The sequence below is a fragment of the Peromyscus maniculatus genome, chromosome 5, assembly GCF_049852395.1.
Source record: "Peromyscus maniculatus bairdii isolate BWxNUB_F1_BW_parent chromosome 5, HU_Pman_BW_mat_3.1, whole genome shotgun sequence".
Taxonomy (NCBI): Eukaryota; Metazoa; Chordata; class Mammalia; order Rodentia; family Cricetidae; genus Peromyscus; species Peromyscus maniculatus.
Genome location: NC_134856.1, coordinates 29,833,606 through 29,854,084, shown reverse-complemented (window position 1 = coordinate 29,854,084; position 20,479 = coordinate 29,833,606). Strand labels below are relative to the sequence as shown.

Below are 20,479 nucleotides of genomic sequence, written 5' to 3'. Positions count from 1 at the left end.
TTGAGACAGGGTTTCTCTGTAGGTTTAGTGCCTTTCCTGGATCTCACTCTGTAGACCAGGCTGGCCTCGAACTCACAGAGATCCTCCTGCCTCTGCCTCCCGAGTGCTGGGATTAAAGGTGTGTGCCACCACTGCCCAGCCTAAAGAGGCTTATTCTCATGTCAAAATGCTGGACTTGATTTTTTCCCCCAACTACATAAACAGAAACATCCATTTACAAACATTTTTTATAGATTTAAAAATAGCCTGTGCCTATGAAATCACCTGTCTGGATTCTGATTTACAGTCTTCATAATTTTCTTATTTAATGTTTAGAGATTTCATCAATTCATTTAATACCTTCCAACCCCTCTTAATAATTTTCTCTCCTATTTCTGAAGCCCAGAACATCGCCACCATGATTTATCTACAGTGTCATTCATATATCAGAAATAATAACATTAATTAAAACGTGCTGCTTCTTTGCTGAGCAATTTGTTTTCCTTTGGACAAAGTAATATGTGTGCCATAAAGAGAAGCATATCACAGTGCAGTGATTTATCACAGACGTTCCCTGGCCGCCAAGACCTGAGGTTAAAGGCTCCCCTCAGCCTAAATGACTCCAGCCTTCAATGAAGCCATGAAATAAAGCATTATTGACATCAGCCTGACAGACATTGCACCAGCAGTGGACAGACACACTCCTCTGGTGGAGACAGGAAGCAAGCACCTAGCTTTAAAAGAACACAAATGTAAACTCACAGTAAAAGGCATTGCAATTATTACTTACTCATTTGAACAGAATTAAGATTTGTGTAGTAAGTGAAGGTGTCTCTTCCATATGTGTGTCCACAAAGGAAAACTGACAGAGAAAGGGTTTTAACTGAAAAACCTAGAAATCCTCACCTAAAAATTATTATATACCAATAAAAATAAGCTAATTTAACAGTGTATTTGCTTTATAGTGCCACACTGCCCCCTCATGTATAAACAGAATAAGAAATTATTTAAGTTGCCATGGACATATTCGCTAGTGAAAATCTCATCTGCTGTTGTCGCTGGTAACCTACTACCAGGGTTTTTCCACAGAATCTGGGGTCCACACAGCACCGGCAAAGAGGGAACTACAGATGTGCTTTGACAATCTCCGGCTGCCCGGACTGCTGGCCCAGCTGTGTACTGCCATTGTTGCTGCTCAAGTAAAGAAAAGGTTGTGGCATGTGAGGACGGGGCCACTGAGGTGGACGACAATGGGAACATAATCCCTCTCATCAAAGAGAACAGCACCGTGATCACACTTTATGAAAGTCCCAAACTTATCTATGCTTGATTTCTACAAACATGTCAATGCCTCTGGGAAGTTTTCAGACAAGGAAACCAAACACCACACTGGGCCAGCACATCCAAAGTACCACCAAGCACTGGACAGTTAGGCCCTGAGGACTGGCACTAGCTGGCTGGTGACTTCCAAGCAGGCCTTTCTGAAAGGCTGCGCAGAGAGCATGGTGCAAGTGTTGATGATCCTTGTACCTCTTCCTCCTCTGCACTGGGGGTGAGATGTCTGGAGAAGGTGTGGGGAAGCAGGTGTGGCGGCTGCCCAGTCCGCAGTCAGGCCACGTGGCTCCACCATACCCTGAAGGCTGAACTAAGTCCCTCCCAGTACTTCAGTCTAGAACCAAGAGCTGGGCCAAACATTAGTTGGTCTCCAGAAGACTTCAGGCACCTTTGGGTTTGCACCAGACAATGTGCTTTCAAGTTGTCTTGTTTTCTTTGGTTTCTATTTTTAAAGCTCCCAGGTCATGCTCTTGTGTGGCCAGAGCAAAGACTTGGAAATCATCCCACAGACAACTGTGGAAGGACTGAAGGCAAAAATCAGAACACCAAAAATATTTTCAGAAAAAATAAAATGGCACTAGACATGCATGGGAATTCTTTAGACCATGCCACATCCCATATGATGGTTCAAAGATTCCAGCCACCAACCACAGCCTTAATAAATTCTCTGAGGGCCCAGCATCCAGGCAGCTGAATCACCCTCCACATTAGCAATCCCCAAGCCTAGATAGTCACTAGAGACAGCAGTCTTGGCTTTGGGATCTCACCAGCTCTGACGCTGAGGTCAATGCTCGGAAGTGATGTCAGTGCGAGGGGAGACCTCTGGACACAGCGCACTCAGCACTGGACACACAGGACTCAGAATAAACGGTCCCAACCTGCATCTGTGTCATGACACGTCAATTAAGAAAGTGAATTCAGACCTAGGTGTGCTGCTCAACCACTGTTTCCACAAGACAGTGCTCATCTCCCACCATCGCCGATGTTCTCAGAGCTACTGCTCTGAGCAGCTCGTCCAGAGAAAGATATCAAGCAAGGGACAGAAAGGACAGTCACAAACGGACTGCTTTGTCACGACTCTCAAGAAACTTACAACCCAACCACTGTTTTTGCATCTTCATTTCTCTACTTTAGCACTAAAGTTTTACATTTAAATCTCTTCCTACTGTTTAGACCAGGCGGTCATGGGGCACACGGCCATGAGCCCCTCAGACATATTCATCACCTTGCCTCCCAATGTACTGGCATCAATTCCAAGGTCTCTCTTCCTCTCAGAAGGCTACAGAACTAATTGTTATGATTCTCTGCAATGTGTATTTTTTCTGAGTCTACAAGAGGAAATAAGCAAAAAAGCTCTTCACATTGAAATGCTGAGCTGTTTTCTGATTATCTGATTCTAGAAGGTTCTACTTACCTTGTTTTGCTCTACATTATCAAAACATCATTCTTGAACCACTACACACACACCCAGGTCTCTTTCTGGGTTTTTTTTTTAATCCCTTACCACAGTAACTTGCCTCCCATTGTTTCCAAGATCCTAATTTAGCATTCTACCTCCTGTTGCCTTTGTTTGAGGATAGATCAAATTTAGTCAAAACTTCATTTTTAGGGTTAAAAACTTCTTCGTACACCTCCATATTTACAACACAAGAAAAACTCAGACCAGACAATCTTAACAATAAAACAAGGCTTATCAGGTAAGGAAGCGTTTGCAACCTCAGGTCACCCCACAGTGCTAGCACAAACAGAAGTCTGTCACTGCTGCTCATAATCACAGGCTCCTCGGGCGCAATGAAGCAGATGCCCCTACATGGGACTCGGCAAACTCTTCCTGCTGTGCCACCAGAGGCCACATGTGGGAATGAATCACTTCTGCCAGAAGACAAAGATCATCTCTGAAATTTATGCATCAGCACCCAACTTACACCAGCAGCGTCTGAAGGAGGACAGTCACTCATCTTCACAAAGGTGTTTCTGCAGGGGCCCAGTTGTTTTCACCTGGAGGACGACTGTCAATTACGTCTGCATGCTTCTGGCAGCTCCAGCAGCAGGCACTAATATTTAGTACATGATGATGCCTGACATTATACCAAGTGCTTTATATACGCAGATTTGGACCAGATTTCCTGATGCCAGAATGCACGGCTCAGCCACTGAGCTCCACTGTGGCCTATTAAGTCCCATTCATCCGACATCCTCCACAGCGATGTGCTAGCCTACAAATGGTGTCTCTCGTAAGCAGGCAGAGATTTCCAGAAGACAGCAGCAAGTCACTGCATTCTCTCTCCCAAGTAAACTTCCAAAACAGGAAGTGGGGAGAAAGGGCAAACTGCTAATCTTCCTAAAATGCCTAATTACCCCCAAAGTTACTTTCAGCCCCAGAGTCTAGAGTGCATTTGGGGTTCTGTCACTAGGGTGGCTCTGGGGGGGGACCCAAAGGCCCACTGATGACTTCCCTTGGTTTATCCTCCCTGTACACCACAAATAAAACGAAAAACTGGTTTCCGGTTGTCTGACCTTGAGCTAGCCCTACCCGATGACTAAATATAGGTCTATTCTAGAGTGTTCAACTAGAGCTGATAATGAGGACTGACAGACAAACACAGGCCAGGCTCAGCCTTGAGAATTTTAAGGCTTCGTGTTGGTTCTAATTCATGAAAACTCACTCTCAGCTGGAAAGCGTCCTTGCTGTCTCTTCCACCAACTTCTCGAACAGCCGAGCAAACTAAAGTCCCTGAGGCTTTGGAGTCATTATTATATGGCTTTTATACTGTAGTAGGTATTGTTAAGTTACATGGAAATACTATGCTGTTTTATATAAGGGACGTGTCCTGTGGCAGCAGGGAGCAATAGACGGAATCTTAGAACCCATCTCCAACAGCTACCGAGGGACAACACACCTCCTCTTCTGGACAGGTTCTACTCAGCTGCTGCAGTTCCTCAAAGAGCTCCCGGGCCAGACAACAGAGCACGTTACGGGTCTGGCCGCCAGCTGTCAGATGAGACCCTTCCTACTGTCGTGGGAAACTGGACAGGGACGAAAGAACTTAAAGGAAGACAGGATCAGAGGACATTGCTATTTCTATGCATTTTTCCCAGAGGCTCAGGCTCTGATGGTGGCCCTGACTTTGCATGTCCCCTCTGAAAAGCACCTTTAATTTTGATTACAAGTTAAAAAAATAAAAAGGAAAAAGAGAAAAGAAAAAAAAAATGTCCAAATTTTCTTTGCAGATATATGAAGTTGACAGGATTCTTGTTTTCCTTCCTACACTTTAAGCTTTCTTTTGGGAGACATGTGTAGACACATCCCCCAGGCCTCAACAGATACTGATCTCTGTAGCTCACACGGACTAGATCGTACCACCCAGCTGACTGCAGTCTCTGCCTCATCAGTTCTGGTGGTCAGCCTTTTCTAATCAGCCTTCACAGAGAGGAGCACGCCGCTCAGCCACACAGTCCAAATCACAGGCAGCCGCCATGGAATCAAGAGTGGACAGAATACCAGTGCCCTGCCAGCAGCTGGCAGAGACAATGGGACTATGGGCACTAGACTCTGACAATATTACAGGACCAAGGCAGCAGGAAGCCCCCACACTCACCAATCACTCCCTCCTTTCTCTGTCAAGGAAACCTCTCGGGCCCAAAGCAAAGGTGCAGGCAGCCCTCACAGACCATGGTGTGAACATCCATTCCCAGCTATAAAGTGCTGTTCTATGGTTTGCAAACGTTAGAAAATCACTCCAGGTGCAGTGTTACCCATCTGCACCTGCACACGTTTGGGGAACCCAGCATCAAGTTTCCACAGTCAGACAAAAGCCCTTCCCAAACACAGCTGCCCCTTTGGCTTCCAGAACCCAAACATCTACAAATAGTCTTTACTTAGGAAAACCCAGAGCCTCACTAGAATTTTTCTTCAAGTGTCTTTTGCTAACATGTATATAAAAACCTCACAATAAAGGTCCAAAATAAGATTAACAAAATATGTTCTCTGTCACCTACGGTCCCCACTCCACAGCTGATGTCTGTCTGCTCTCATCTGACTAGCCTCTTTGGGGAGGGCAGCTCTTTTGTCTTCTTTTCACTTTTTTTCTGGGCCTCAAACATCCCAAGAAACTATTTGGTCCTGGAAGCAGTACAGAAGACACCAATGAGGAAACCACCAGTTGTGGTCCTAAAGACGGAGGGATGTGCCCCGAGGGAAGCACCCTGTGAAGCTGGCATCAACCCTAGTTTAAAAAGTCCTGTCTCATGGGCCGCTTGGAAACTTTAAATCCCAGATTTATATCATAGATTTTCAAGGTTGACAGTATCTTCTGGAAAACAGGCAGTTGGGTAACTAGTTTTCTAGCAGGAAAGAATAAGGCATGGATCTATTATGTCTCCAAAACACAATATGTGGATTTCAATGACAAAGAAAAATGTTTATCACAATCATCTGAACCTTTCTCCATGAACACATGCCTCCTTAAGAGTTCCCAGAGTACTCACTGGTCATGGCAGCACTGATGGAACTTCTTAGAGTGGAATCTCATGTTAATGGTGCCTTGAGGGGTTGTACTGGGTGTGGCAGGGCATCCCTGTACCACTAACCACTATGTCTAAAATTGATGGTAATAGTTTTTCTTTCTTTACAAAAAAACTTATTTTTCAAATTACAATTCATACATGTTACAAAGGTGGTAATGTTTGCGATATTTAAAATGTCAAATGTTTGCAATATTTAAAAGAATCTCTTAGAAGATAAAAACTGACCACTGTGTTGTCAACTTGACAAAATCTAGAATCATTAAGAGATAAAAGCGTCTGGACATACCTATGAAGATTACCTACATTAGGTTACCCTATGGGCATAACTATGAGGATTACCCACATTAAGTGAGCCTGTGGGCATAACTAAGAAGATTACCCACATTAGGTTAGCCTGTGGGCATAACTATGAGATTACCTACATTAGGTAAGGGATTATCTATGCTAGGTTGACTAGGGTGTGGGAACCACCACTGTAGGGGCATCATTCCATGGGCACTGTCTCCTGACCGGGTGCACAGTGTGATCAGCTGCAGTGAGCTCCTGGAGCTGTGACTCCCCGGCCGGCAGGATGGACCGTAACTGGAACTGTGGGCCAGGACACAGCCTTTCTTTCTCTCTTGAGTAGCTGTTGCCGGCGTACCTTATCACAGCAACAGGAAAAGCACCTGAACACCCACAACCCACACAAACAGTTCTGCTAAAGCTCCGAGGACTAGTCTTTGGGGTTTAGTCTTTCATAGTCTTGTCTGGTTTTAAAGAGGAAAGCAACCAATACATCCTGTGCAGACATATGGAACTGGGTTTTCGGGATTACCAATGTCCTGTCCCTTGCTACGCACATCAGCTTCCACCACATACAGCTATTAAAACTAAACTTCAGGGCAAGACTTCATTTAAAAACACATCAGGAAACAGATAAGCCATACCTTACCATTGAAATCGAAGAACATTCATAAATGGGTATTTAAAACAACCCGAACAGCCTCCTTTCCAACTCTTCCTCCTCCTAAACAGAGTGTATGGGGGAAATCACATATCCCATAGCCAAACACCAGCCTCTCCTTCAGTGTGAATGGCACCATTTATTTCAATACATCTTAAAAGGTAACAGTAACAGCCTCCATCCTTCCCTACTTCCTGTACGTTGAAAGGATGAACATCTTAACCTGGACTACTCATCATTTGGAATTCTCTGTCCCTCTTACAATCATGTCCTTGTGCTTCAAGAGCAAAGGGGAAGCTTTTGCTCAAGGGAGCTTACTCTGGCCAGGACTTGGACAGGGCTTAACACAGATGTTCCCAAACACATTGGAGGGGTGTATTCATGCACTGCTGGACACATTCCCTTAATTGGAAAGAGAAAAAACAGTCGAGTATAATAACCATGGGACCACATGCAGAGTACAGCAAAAGTCCTTCATCCAAATTACTGTTGACATACTCATAATTAAGTGTTTGGCATTTGTGATGGTATGAAAGGTTAAGAACCTATCAAACTGAGTCATGTAAACTTACTTTGTCACAAGAAAGAGGTCCAGAATCCAACATTGTCTGCCATCACTTTGAATTTATTTCCAGAGAGCTCAGCACATTACAATTTTCTTATAATTAAATTCCATCTAATAAATTTGGAACAACTAATCCTGAAAACAGAGTGATTGCTAAGAAATTGGAGTCTTGAATATTCTTCAAGTATTTCCTGATAGATTACTGTTAATTGCAAAGAGAAAGGAGACACATTTACAACAAATAATCCCAGTAGTCACCACATGCAATTTTAAGCTGATCATTTCTTTGATACTCTTCACTAAGAAGGGACAGCAGCGCTCTTCTCACATCGATGCAGGCCCAGAGCAGCTTCAACCAGCAGCCTACGTTAGGATGGGCTGTGTGATCCTCAAAGGTCTACATGCCCTGTTCTGCCTTGTTGGCCAGAACATTTCCTTGGGGCTCTGCAGTGGCAACATCTGTACAGAAGCCATGAGTAGGCAGGAGCCTGGTCAAGCCAGCCCAGGCACCAGATTTGAGCACAGCAGTTTCCAGATGGTTGTCCCCAGCAGCTCTTCAGGAAGCTGGAAAACACCCTAGCTCGGGCATAGGTATTATGGAGCAAAGCAGATAAATGTTGCCTTCCCCTGTCTGATTCATCATGAAAATAATGAGACTATTTATTTCAGAACTAAACCTGGGATGGTTTGCTCTCCTACGGTAAGTAATGGGACAGCACAGATGAGGTAGAAATGACTGGGAGGTTTTAGGGTAGAGGACTGTCTAAAAGCAGAAACTGCTCTGTAGAGCAGTGTCCTTACCAAAGGCCAGAGGTGCCAAGTGTTTAAACCCAAATGCCTTTGGTTCTGGCTTGGGATGCCGGAAGGGAGGTATGGTTTCTCATTCTCTCTTCCCCTACATGAGCAGGTCTGCCTATACCCGAGGATATGCCAGAGCTGAGAGGCAGCACCAGGACACAGCATGGGCGGGCCAACTGGACGGACCAGTCCACCCCCTTGCACCCCACCCCACTCTCTGTCTTATCTCCCAGTTCAGTGGGGTGCCATTCCCAGCTGTGCCCTGGCACACAGGAGCTCTGCCTTCCTTCCCTCAAGTTCCTACCTACGGATGTAATAAAACTCCCTTCTAAACTCCTCCTCTTCTCCATGTCCTTAAATATCATTCTGTAGATTCACAAGAACCTGGAAGCCACTGATTCAGTGGAAGTTTTATGTGGCTGTGATACCTGTGCCCTACAGGCCACCTGAAACGAGAGAGAGAGCCACTGATGAGCTCAGCAACACGCCACTCTTGCAGATCACCACTGTGACAGTCCAGACTGTCAACTCGATAAGCTCCCTCATCACCTAAGAGACAATCCTCTGAGTGTGTCTATGAGGGGATTTCTAGATTGGGTTAACGGAAGGGAAAACACACCCTAAACATGGGATCTTGAAATGAACAGAAGAGAAAGCATCTCTCTGCTTCCTGACCGTGGCCACTGTAACACCAGCCTTCTCATGCACTTGTAGCCTTGCCTTCCCCATCATACTGGACTGTGTTCTCAAACTGTGAGCTAAAGTAAACACACCCTTCCTTTAGTTGCCTTTGTTGGGTACAAGAAAAGTTACGACAACATCTTAGCCAAGTGATCAATGTAGTTTCACTGGTAACTGAACCAGCATCCAATGCCTTGTGATATGATGTACATTAAAGAGACATGACAAACGCAGTCAAAGATTGAGTCTTGGACCAAAGGGAGTTTTCATGAATTTATCATGAGCACATACTACCTCCTAAAGCAGACCCTCTCAAGCATGTATGTACATACCAACCACCGAGAAGGCTTGCTGAAACATGGATTCTCATTCAGCAGACTTGGGGCAAGGCCCAGTGCAGTCTTCCTTTCCAGAAAATGCCCAGTTAGTGTGTTAATTGTTGGTCACACAGACTCATGATGTCCTGACAACAACAGTGTTAACAAAGTTCCTGAATTTGTCCTTGTTTGGACTTTTTAATTTAATGCTACTTTTTTATTGCAAGTGTGTGGTTGTCTAAGGAGGTGTCTACTCCCCGTGGATCACAGGCAGTTGTGAGAAGCCTTACACAAGTGAGGAGAACTGATAACATCAGGTGATATTACTATTTCTTCATCCCATGACCTCTTCATTTATTCCTAAAAGTTAGTGAAGGTCATAAAGAATTGTATGGGTAACATCTCCTGACTGACAATATTCCAAATTAAACACTAAATTCTAGAGCCTTTTCAAATATGTATCAGTTGACTAGAAATAAAACATTGACATGACTGTATGGAAAACAAGCCTTTTCCAAACAACAACAACAACAACAACGCAGTGGAAACGCTGTCGCCTTCTGCTTTGTGATCTCGAGTTGGACTTTGTAGACCAGCTGGGCTCTCTGCTTCCACAATCACCATGTCCCATCATCTCTAGAAAAGAGCACTCTACAGCTGTGAGGGCAAGCGTGAAAAAGTGGCAAGAAAAGACGACAAAAGCGATTACTCAGTGAGAAGTGTGTCCAGAGGATTTCCAGTGGGCTGGAAACAAGCAACCAGTAATCGAAATGAAAGGCGTCTTCAAGAGCAGCCTCCTGAGAACAGCGTGGAGGACAAGGACACCGTGTGCACATCACACCTGTAAGGGATGACCTCACAGGTGGCCGACCTCAGATGAAAAAGATGCTGATCAAATGAAGCTCACTAACTAGGCCCATGCCAGGGGTCAACATATCCCATTCAGTTCTGCAAGAAGACAACCAGGAGCAACGGCCTCCAAAGCATGAAACCAGGCAGTCACAGGACTACGGGAACTGAAAAGCAATCAGCCGGCCTCCACAGCAATTCTCAGATTCTAAGCTACTATCACATGGGGGGGGGGGGAGGTAATTAAGCCCCAAGAGCAAAGCCAGGGCTAAAGGGTTGGGAACAGAGGGAGAAACGGCCCTGAATATGAGGGAAAGGGAACTGTTCAAGTTTCACAGCTCTTAGGCAAGGTTAAGTCGGAAGCTCAGGCTCTGTGTCCCCAGCATTTCACAAGGAAGGGTGGTTGATGTTCCAAAATGGCTTAGACAGTTAACTCATGAATCTATGATCGAGAAAATATGTAACTGTCCCCTAAAGATTATCTCAGCAAGCTATCCGAGCCGGGGCATCCCTCTTCCCACAGCCCGGCAATCCTACAGGTGGCAGGTCTTTTCAGAGCTAGGAGCGACCTTCCCCCTCACCTCTGATGAACAACAGCCAGTGGCATGCTGATGAGGACTCCCCACACCCCAGGCAACAGTGCTCACATCAGCTCTCCCCTCACCTGTCACAGGCCAACAGTGCTCACACACCACAGGGCAGTGCTAGCTCCTCTCAATCTCACGCACACTCACCATAAACCAATCATCCTAACGTGTCCTCCTTCATATTCATCTTCTACATTTCCCAGAGGCACAGAAAGGGGTTCTTGATTAACCTTCTTCAAGTTTTACCAAATCCCACAGCACCTATAGACACCTAAATCTTACTTCACTACACCTGCTTAGGTCAAAATACATAAGCCGGGACAATCTATCGGGTACTACACAGCACTCCATGAGTGGTTCCAGAAAGGCCAGGGAGTTCGATCCACAAGTGAAGCGCACGGACGAGGAACCCACCACCCAGGGGCCGACACTAGAACTGCTGCTAGTGTGCTGAGAGCCACATGGGGATGATCAATGGCTCCTCAGATCCAGCTCTGTGTTTGCCACTTCCCAAAGTTTTACTACACAAAAAAACGAGCTGGTAACAAAAAATGTTCTTTTGCCACCTTAGAAGACTACTTCCTAGGAGTCACCCAGGAAGCCCAAGAGCAGTATCACTGAAATAGTGAGACAGTGTCTGCTTAGAGCTGTGGTGGTACTGTGTTCCCCAAAATATTGTGCACCCTAATAAACTTATCTGGGGTCAGAGAACAGAACAGCCACTAGATAGAGAGGCTAGAAAATGGTGGCACTCACGCCTTTAATCCTAGCATTCCAGAGGCAGAAATCCGTCTGGATCTCTGTGAGTTCAAGGCCTCATTGGAAACAGCCAGGCATGGTGACTCTCGCTTTTAATCCCAGGGAGTGATAGCAGAAAGCAGAAAGGTATATAAGGCGTGAAAACAGGAACTAGGCTGGTTAAGCAGTTCAGCTGGGATTCATTCTGGATGAGGACTCAGAGGCTTCCAGTCAGAGGAAACAGGACCAGCTGAGGAACTGGCAAGGTGAGATAGCTGTGGCTTCTGCTTCTCTGATCTTCCAGCATTGACCCCAATACCTGGCTTCAGGTTTGTTTTTATTAATAAGACCCTTTAGGATTCATGCTACATAGAGCAGGAAAACAGATTCCTTCTCTCCTCTCCATCCCTCTCCCCATCCCTCCTCCCCCTCTCTCTCCCATCCAAGGAGAACTACCCCACAGCCTAGCAGTCTTGGGGTAACTGTATTTCTTACACAACAGCTAACTTTTTGCACAAAAAGTGTCCAAAAAAGAATGGAGCAAAAGCTGTGAATCTTTTGGTCATAGCTAAGAGATCCTTTGGCCACAGTCAAAGGCAGGAGATGTAGAACCCTCAAGTATAAAGGGAAATGTGAAAGCACTGGTGTTCATCTTTACCACAAGAAGACACATGTGTTTCACCCATCCATCCAATGCCATACGTACATACATAACCAGACAATAGCTATGGACAAGATAACCAACCCCACATTAGCCACCAAATGTAAAAGCCTCACACTTTACATGTGCTAAATAAATCACATACATGAAAGCTCTCCATTACTTCAGGTTTGTGACCTCAGGATAAGACAGCCACGCCAGGAGTTACTGGATTAGAAAAGAAGAACTGAAGGATGCGCGGGCAGAACCAACTCATTCTTGAGTTTATTTACCTGATCGTTCCATGATTTCTATTTCCATTCAAGAGATCAAAGTTGACAGGTACACAACCGTACATAAACATATTTGTTTATTCTCTGATGTAAATTTAAGTAGCCAGTAGTTAACAAGATATTAGAAAATTACAAATGGACTGCCATTTCCCCATCCCAATAACACCACTATTTTGACACACTCAGATTATTAGACGATTCACTTATTTAAACCTCTCTTCTCACTAATACTATCTCTTTTTCCCTCATGAAAACCACTGTTAATAACTTAAGTTTAAGAAAAAAAATTCTAAGTTTACTATTTCTATATTGGCATTACTATACAAAATACCATAATATACAAGCTGCTACATATTCAGTCAGAATATCCATCCCTTTCAACTGTGTGATTCTCCGTTCTGAGAACATTCAGAATCATCCCTATATGAGATTCATGTTGTTAACTATAGCATCACACTGTACAGAACAACAGAACCTACTCCTGTGTGGAAGAACTGTAACTCTGTGCGGCCTGACCGGGTTCTGCCCAGGACCAACCTCTCCATCCTTTCCCACCCATCGTCACCATTCTTCTGTATTTCCACAAGATTAAAGTTTTAGATTCTAAAAGAAAGTGTGAGGATGTGTCTTCAAAGCTCGCGCACGCTATAAACAGTTTTGGACAATGCCAACCCATCATGGAAATGCATTCTTGCCAGAACTACACAAAGCCATTTCCTGCCCCGTCTCAGAGCTCTCAGAAAGCTGCTCTACATTGTTGATGTAAGTTCACAGTCGCATAACCTGTCTTTTTGGAAGATCCATCACATCACCCCACGGTGTTTTCTGATCTCCATGCATCAGGTGGTCCACTGGTCATCTGATCCTCTCACCCTCACCAACCTCATGGATGTGCACATGTAATGTTCTTCACCCTGTCTTCCAGAGCTACCTGAACAGAGCCTACCCACTCCAGGTTGACATGTCACCTCCCCAGTTTCTTGTACTTCCAGAGATAATAATAGTTATTATTATTATTAATTGTTAATTAATAATATTACTAATAGTTATATCTTCAGCATTTTAAGCATTTTAACAATTTTAAAACATGTTATCATGTTGGTCAAATACATATTGATGTTTTCCTAAGTAGTCAGTCACAGTTTTTTATTTCAAAGTATTGTTAGGAATCTATAAATTTTACCTAATGTTTTCGGGAATCTAGTGAAAGCTTTCTCCTTTGATTTAATAATGCAGTGCGCATCAATATATTCCCAAATACGGAGTCAGTTTAGTAGCTTTACTCCAGATGAATTAAGCTTAAACTGAAATACTGGAAATCTCCCTACACTGCTGTTATCTGCAGGTTATCAGTGTTACACAATATCACTCCATATATTCATAAGTAAAATGGATCTGCAATCTTCTCTCCCTTCTCTCCCCAGCTGAAACTTCCCTTCACAGGCTGCCTGCAACCCAGTCTAATACTAACAGATAGAACTGCTTCTTCCAGGTCTGGGCATGGTGAAACACCCCTATAGTTCCAGGACCCAAGAGGTGGAAGCAGGAGAATCAGGAGTTCAAAACCAGCCATAACTGCATAGCGAGTTGCGGACGAGCCAGGGCTTCAAGAGGAAACAAGAATAGGAACAGAATTCATCTGTAAAATTCATCACTCATCATGAATTCATCATGTGAAAGCCCAGTATTTGGGAATCCTCAGTTTCTCTCAGCTGACGTCACTAGCTTCATTCAGAGGCTGTCCTTCTGTCTTCTGTGTGCACACCCACCCTCTGGTTCTCTGTGAGCACAGCCCATGGTTTATCTGCTTGGTTTTATTCTATAGGATAATCTTCCCCAAAGTGCAAGGGATATTTGTACATGCATTTTTTTTCTCCCTTAGAAAGATCACCAATTCTTACTTTCATATTGGTTTTCTGGTGCTGGGGAGGTGCATTTCTGTTTCTCTCTCTGGATAACACACACAAGTGCTTCCAGTTACAAATTTCTCTAAGACTCACTTTGGCCTTCTCTAAGTTTTATCATGCTTGTTTTCATGATGCTTACTTTATTGTATTTTTCAGCTTTTTTTTAAAAATTTCTACTTAGAGCTCATGTACCACAAACTTTTAGATTTCAATATGGTGAGAAATATTCATTTTTCTTCTATTAGCACTAATGTTTTTAATATCTAAATTCAGAGTGATGTGGTCAGAAGAAGCGGTATTATTTTTGCATTTTGATGTTTGGGTTTTGTTTTTGTTTTTAAAACCAAAATCAGGTCCTCAAGATGTGTCAACATCAGGGTAGAAAAATATGAGGGGGCCAGATATACCCCCTCAATACATTTTCTTCCTCCACAAAGCCAGTAACTAAAGCTTGCTGTGTCTGCTGTGGGTGATTCTGATTGGCTTAGGGTGTCAAGTGACCTTTTCTGATTGTCACCAGACTTTGAAAGGGTTAAGTATACTCCTCAACTAATCTAGTTATCACTAAAACTGCTTCAATTCTATCTCCTTAGGTCTGTACCGGAATCACACAGCTGTTTGTCTCCTTGTAGCTGTCTCCCTCCCCGAGGGTGACTATTTCAATGACAATAATTTCTTTTTAACTTTGATTCTATTCACTTCCATTTTTAATTTGTTCACATGCTTTGGAATGCTGTTTTAGGCATCTATCTGTTTTCTTTGTTTAGGAAGCTTCTTGTAAAATTATTCCTTTAATCACTTTATTTTTGAACTCCTATTTTACGATTTAGTTCTTGTCTATAAACATTAGAAGGCTTCCCTCTTCCTCTTCAGATTGATTCTTTTTTTTTTTTTTTCCAGAGCTGAGGACGGAACCCAGGGCCTTCCACTGGGCTGAATCCCCAACCCCACCGATTGATTCTTGACCTACAGTGTCCACTTGCCCTCCTGCCACAGCACATTTCCACAGACCCCACACCACGGGTCACTGGCTGGTTGACTTCCGTCACACTAACACCACAAATGGGCAAGCTCCGCCAACAGCTGATGCTCACACCACACCACGGTGGCAGCTCCTCCAGCATCTTCCCAGGTACGGTGCCTGCTTTCCTCTCTATACGAGCTCTGTTGGTCCTGTCACCTGGAAGAAAGGTGTCTTTGGCTATGGCTACTGTGACAGACTAGGGATCACCATGGACTAGGGCTTCAGCAAAGGAACTCTTGGTTTCCTCACTATCCAAGAGGCTACAAGTTCAAAACCAGTGTAATCGGGCCAGATTCTCTAGAAGCCTCTCTCTGTGGCTGGCAGAAAACGACCTTCTGACTCACTGACTCTTTTCCACACTTGTAGCCAATCCTGGTGTCTTCTTTTCCTTATTGGGGCCTTTACTTATCCTAATTCTCTCTGTAAAATCCTGTCCTCAAATACACTTTTGGGACTAGGGCTTCAACCTAAGAACTAGAGGGAAACAATCCAGTCCATACGCAGTATGGACCAGACAAGAACACAGCCTCTGTGCAAACCTGTTACCACATGCATCCATGTTCTCTTCCTCTGGCTAGGCTGCACAGAACCCAGCAGACCCTAGTCACACTCCAGGGACTCTCCAGGCACAGGAAACCAATTTATCAACCAATGCATATCATCCTTGAAGGCACTTGTATGGGAGCTTATCAGGGTGGGACACAAAGCTCTCTCCTCTGGGGCTCCTTTTCCCAGATCCCTCTTTCTCAGTGGTTCTGATGAAATGTTGAAGGACTTTACATTTCACTCTATTCTTTCTATACAGGGTCAAGTTATGGATGGACTATGCAAAATGTGGGAGACTGTGAGGCAGGAGGTGAGTCAAAGACTCGCTATGAACTCTCAATCCTCCTGACTGTCTCCCCACACTAGGACACATACCTATGGGCAGTCACAGTGGCTAGGAATTTTATTTACCTGTTTCTAAGCCTTGTCCTCCATCTGCTACCAGAGGTCTTTTAAATTTTATTTTGATGTTCTTCTCTTAACCTATTTTTGTTTTATTAGATTTTGAAGTCTGTTTTTACCTTAGAACATGTTTTTTTTTGGGGGGGGGGAATATGACTCAGAAATTAAGCACACCAGCTGCACCGCACGCCTTTAATCCCAGCACTCGGGAGGCAGAGCCAGGTGGATCTCTGTGAGTTCGAGGCCAGCCTGGTCTACAGAGTGAGATCCAGGACAGGCGCAAAAACAACACCGAGAAACCCTGCCTCGAAAAAACAAACAACAAAGGGGGGGAAAAAAGCACCAGCTGCTCTTCTAGGAGACCCTGGTTTGGTTCCAGCATCCATACGGCAGCTTACAATTGTCTGTAATTCCAGTCCCGAGGGTCCAATGCCCTCTTCTGGCCTACATAGGCACTGAGCACAGATGTGGTGCATAGACACATGCTGGCAAACACCCATACATATCAAATACGATACTACAGCTTTTTAAAACATGCTTTTGAGTTATCTGTCTTTGATAAGTGTACAACAGTACACATAAACACCTAAGTGTAAAGATCCTGTGGCATGTGGAAATCTGAAAAGCTTCACTGCCACACACAGCCTCACGCCACCCACGCTGCTTCACTATCACCTGTGTCCATTTCATCGCTAGCAACAGTCGCTGGGCAAGGTCGACGCACAGACTTCAGAGTTCCCGGACACCAGTACAGCACAAAGAACAACTGTAGGCTCCTTAGAAGTGTGGTTGTTACCTTTCCTTTAAATTCTCCAGCACATGTAAAACAAAACCTTGAGAACCACCGGCCAGGGGCAGGAGGGAAGGCAGTCAGGAACGGGCGAGCACAGCAGAACAGGGTTTTCTTTAAGGAATGTGGAAGTGGTGTAAACGCAAGGCAGACTTCCAAAAAAGTGAGAGTGTGCATGTGTCTGTGGCCCAGAAACACAATCCAGCACACACCTCAAAATAAAATGATTACATACAAGAACCAACCCCCAGTTGAGGACCTTTCCACATCAATCCATCAAAGCGGCGCAGCTTACTTGTGCTTATTAGCACATTAAGCACATACGACCTGATTCCATCATTAAACTTTCAGATGATGTCTAATCCTCTCAGTGGTCATTTTCCCACATTTCCTCCTAAATAGAATTGGCATCCCAAAGAGACCAAGCGGTTAAAGCCGTCCTTAGGGGAATGCCTCCTCCCACAGTCACTGCTGGGTCAGCAAATGCGACGGCCGCAAAGGAGAAAGAGCAGGTAAACAAATTCCCTTTTTAACGTTTGACGAAGCTGAGTTGATTATACAACAAAGCAGTGCAGGAGAGAGATGCGGAGGATAATACAGAGGAGACTGGGGCCCGGATTCTGTGTTTCTGGTGTATACTGTTTCTTCATGTGAACACCTACAGAATGGCTCTCATTTACAAAGGATTACAAGTCTTCCTCTCATAATGTATTAATGCAACCATTTTGGAGATCTGGTTTGGCACCATCTAAAATCTGAAGTCCATGTGTGCTCTTGCTAATTAAGAATATGTAATAATGATGACAAAAGTCACAGAGCTGTGCAGGTATGAACGAACGTTCTTGGGGCACCACCAGGCACGGGCATGTGTGGCTCCAGCAGCTATATAAAGCTCAGGACTTTATGAAACCAAATACAGGGATTTCTTTTTGACTCCCCCACATTCCCAAAGAGGCAGACATGTGCACTTTTGTGCGATTTAAACTTGGAGCCCTCCATGTTGTAATACTGACAAGAATATGTAAACTTTAAAAAAAAGTGGGGGACTGACTTGTTTTTCTTGGGAAAGAAGTAAGACCACAGGAGCTGCCTAACTTGTGGCTTAACCGTCTAAGATCCTTGTGAAGCAAGGCAAACTATAAAAGAATATAGGAAGCTGTGTGACCTTGGACAAGTTCATTTCAGCCCTCCAAGCTTTAGCTTCTTGTATTTACCTACAAATTGCACAAAACATACTACCTACCCTTCTGGGCTTAGTTGGTTGATTCCTTCTCTGTAGAAACTAGAGTTTGCTAAAGTCTGGGACACCAGATACCCAGTAAGCTATTGACACCTAACTTCTTCTCTGTGCAGACTTGAAACCTAGGGAAAAGCATCTTGCATACTGTAATTGACTCAAGCTGCCCCTCGCCCCACCCCACCCCGAGTCTAGATCACACTGCTGTGGTACAAACAGTCACACATTTTCCAAGAAAACTACCAGACTGACTTAGAAAGACTGCCCAGGAGAGCAAGCCTTCCCAGGTACCAAGGGTGTGACCTGGTTCTGGCCAGTGAGAACAGTAGGCCCTTCACAGATCCAGCACACAACCTTCAAGCCAGGCCTCTAATGTTGTCAGACCTCACACTTCACAATGTCACCTTTCTCAAAGACACTAGAACGCTAAATACTGAGATACACTTTTTAAATATGGCTATCAATACAGAAGGAATGTACAGTGTTATAAGTGTCCATTGAATCAATTAATGACTGAATAACAGAAAAAATGCCAACTACAACTACCAGATCATTGAACTATTAGCACGAATAAAAGTTTACATGATCAACTCAAATATATCACATAAACACATCACCTAGCTACACCAATTACTAACTCATGACCAATCCTGACTCATCTACATTACACCCCCAAGATTAACTTGAAGTAAATTCCCACCTAGAGCAAAATATTTTGGAATTGTCAAGTCACTAGATGAGACTCTACTGTAGGAATTCTGTAAGCTGACTGTATCTGTACAGTAACAAGAACTACTTGTTATCAGTTTTCTCAGCAAGGTGCTCAGTGTGTGGTGATGGAAACCACTAAAACAGGTTTGCTACTGGCGAACCTGGGCTGGTACAGCCAGGATCTGTGATGTCAACTCTAATGGAGAACTGTGCTGGTCAGCGAGGGTCTGTGACGTCAACTCTAATGGAGAACCTGTGTGATTATAGTGAAGATCTGTGACATCAACTCTAATGGAGAACTGTGCTGGTCAGCGAGGGTCTGCGACATCACTATGGATTTGGATCTATCTTTAGTACGACTAGCTATGGCATTTCAAAAGAGATACTACTTCCACAAAAATCTACAAGGCAGATGTGAATACCGCATGGCACACTCACCTGCTGAAAGCCAGAGAGTAAGCTTTATATCATCTGACAAAGGGTTTTTGAAAAAAGTAATCCAGAAGACAGAAGCCGGAGAAATCTGGATGGGTCATCATGATGCAGACACACCCAAGCCCAGGCTGAGAATGGAGGGAACAGGAACACAGCAGGAGCAGGTACGTAAGACAGACCTTCTCCAGAGAGCGCGGAACCCAGAGTCAGCACTCGGTGGACTAGAGGTGCAAACAGAAACCAGGCTAACCAGACTGACCTCTGGTCTCCAGTCACTCTCAAAGGTCAGCCAACTGCACAGTGAAAACAAGGAGTGCTTTTGAGGGACTTTTCATCCAGTGCCAAATCAATACAGTGACATAAGCCCATGTGGCATGTGTGACTCAGCCCTTTCTGAGTGCACTCTTCTAGACTCCCATGCTTCTCTCTGAAGTCCACACCAAACTTTTAGAAGCAGATTACGCTTACTGACATGACCACGCACACATCTGCATGCTGTGTATAATCAGTGCACCCACATGGTGTGCAGTAATTAAATCAGGTGACCAGCACTTCAGTCTCAGGATCTCTCATCTCTGCGCTGGAACTGACATACAGGTCACCTATCAAAGAGGGAAGGAGGTGACACATCCTGATGAAGAAACAGGACCTCATCCTCAGTCCTGCCCCAAAGGTCCTCAGCACAGCAGTCAGTAGGAAAGAACAACCAGAGGAGGCCTGACTGCTGGCAGGTAACCCCTTTTTAAACTGACCTAAGACATCCCCTAAGTGGTCAGGACGGCCCACTCTGTGCAGACTGTACAAAAACACCCAGCCGTCACTTTCCTGCCTTCTAGGAGTCTGGGGTTTGTACATGCCAAGCAAAGGTGTCCACTAAGAACCTGTAACAGAGTCGGGAGTCTGAGGAACAAGGCACCCACTGCTGTACTTTCACCACAGTGCCCTGTGATCCCCATGGGTGAAAGACAGCATGAGGAAGCCTGCAAATATCTCCTCCCCCTGCCCCGGGCTGTGTCACCTACCCCATGACCTGTGTGTCCCAATAAACTCAGCTGTGTGGATAACTCCCCGCTGCACCTGTGAATCCTTGCAGCAAGTATCCCGAAAGTCTGGCCTTTCCTCACGACCTTGACACACTGAGAAATCAGGGCACCAGGCTTTCTGGGAAGGTG

At 44.6% G+C, this 20,479-nt stretch overlaps 1 protein-coding gene across 6 annotated transcripts in view; it reads right to left on the bottom strand.

The window, feature by feature from the left end:
- LOC102904570 (rho GTPase-activating protein 10) overlaps positions 1–20,479 on the bottom strand; it is a 300,700-nt gene that overhangs the window by 54,262 nt on the left and 225,959 nt on the right. The window lies entirely within an intron of this gene.